Consider the following 1,759-nt stretch of genomic DNA (forward strand, 5'->3'; position numbering starts at 1 on the left):
AGAGTTGATTGGTTTTGGAGATATCGCTGCACATAAAAGCACAATGAATCTGTGCGCAAATTTAAAAGGGGAGCTGATTGAACTAACTGTATCATTTTCATCTTCTGCTTCTTATTATTGTTTGTCAACCAGTCTCAACAGTTTCAAAACTAGTGTTTTGATCTTTACATATATAGATTTATGTATTTAGAAAGGGTCAAATCATTAATGCAGATTGTAAACTGGAGAACCCATTTGAAATTCCCTGCAGAAGCCAAGCTATCTGCTGAAGCTAAAGATCTCATTCGCGAACTCCTTTGCAATGTTGGGCGGAGGCTTGGGACCAAAGGAGCGCATGAAATAAAGGTCAGCATACTTGATTGATGCTTTCACGTTTTTATCACTAAGGAGATGATTTATGTTTTATTATCATATAGCCAACTCTTTGAGTTTCATCGTATCAGGCACATCCATGGTTCCAAGACATTGAATGGGACAGATTATATCAGATGGTTCCAAGCTGATTTTAGAAAGGATATAATGAAATTCTTTGATTGGTTCTTCAGGGAGAGAGAAATGATCCGTTTTATTGGACTTTGACCGATGGGGCCAACAAAAACAAACAATATTAACAATTAACAATTACAATTCAATTTTAAGAATTATTTAATATTAAAATTGAATAGAAATTAATAATTTAAATGGTAAGGTAATTTAATTAAATGGATTTAATAGAATTTAATTTAATAAAAATAAAATAGAATAATAATAGGATTTAATAGCAATAGATAATAGAATTTTCTAATTTCTAATTAGAATTTCTAATCCTAAAGTAAAATAATAAATAAACAAAATTGTTTGAAAAAAAAAAGAGATTTTGATAACAAGCTGTTAGTATTATTATTTGTTAATTATATATTTAATATCATATTAGGTATAATATAGATATTCATTATTTATTATATTAATTGTCAAATCATTGAAATCTATAGAAGAAATTAGAAGTCAGAAAACTTACATGATTCTTATAAAAACTTTTTTTAAAAAATAAAAATCACAAAATTTATATGATTCTAATAACATTCTAGAGAGTAGTTATTTGTAACACTATCCAACTCATATCCTTTTCTTACTAATTCAAATGGCAGTCATTCATTTTATGTGAATCAACTTTCACTTCATGCAAAATGACATTTATTTTACTATATAAACACTCTTCCTTGATAAGAGCTAATTGGAAAACTTTTATTCATCTCATATCTTTTCAAAATGTCTTCTAAAGCTGTTGAGAATATTAGTCGCAGAGACTATGATTCCCTTTGCCATCTTTGCGATCGCGATTGTAGAACTTGGAAGGAACTTATGCGTCACCAAAAGAGAAGACACGCAGCACAGATTAAATACAAATGTGATCTTTGTGGACGTGGTTTCCCGACTAAAGAAGCAAGAAAGGAGCATCGTGATAATGGACACTAAAAGATATCTAAATATGCCCAACCATAAATATTATATTGGTACTTAAGAGTAGTAATTGTAATTTGGTCAAAGTATTTTAAATCTCAATGTAGGTAGTTATGTTTACTTAAATTTATATATCAATTATTGGTGGGCATTACTGATTTATATACATAAATGTTATTTTATTTCTTAAGTTTACTTTTACACTTTGTTACTTTAGTTATAAAATTATCTTATATTAAATACAATAATTGAACCTTAATGTTATAATTTCATATATGTATAATAAGTTAAGATTAATCTTATCTTATAATAATTAGCT

At 27.8% G+C, this 1,759-nt stretch overlaps 1 long non-coding RNA gene across 1 annotated transcript; it reads left to right on the forward strand.

Moving 5' to 3' along the window:
• Positions 1–6: 6 nt before the first annotated feature.
• Positions 7–1,635, forward strand: LOC149526407 (uncharacterized). Its single transcript, XR_016352027.1, has 2 exons — positions 7–345; positions 444–1,635. It is a non-coding gene; the product is annotated as an uncharacterized LOC149526407 (long non-coding RNA).
• Positions 1,636–1,759: the final 124 nt, after the last annotated feature.

The sequence above is a fragment of the Theobroma umbraticum genome, unplaced genomic scaffold (genome assembly GCF_002168275.2).
Source record: "Theobroma umbraticum cultivar Fairchild unplaced genomic scaffold, ASM216827v3 scaffold_228.0, whole genome shotgun sequence".
Taxonomy (NCBI): Eukaryota; Viridiplantae; Streptophyta; class Magnoliopsida; order Malvales; family Malvaceae; genus Theobroma; species Theobroma umbraticum.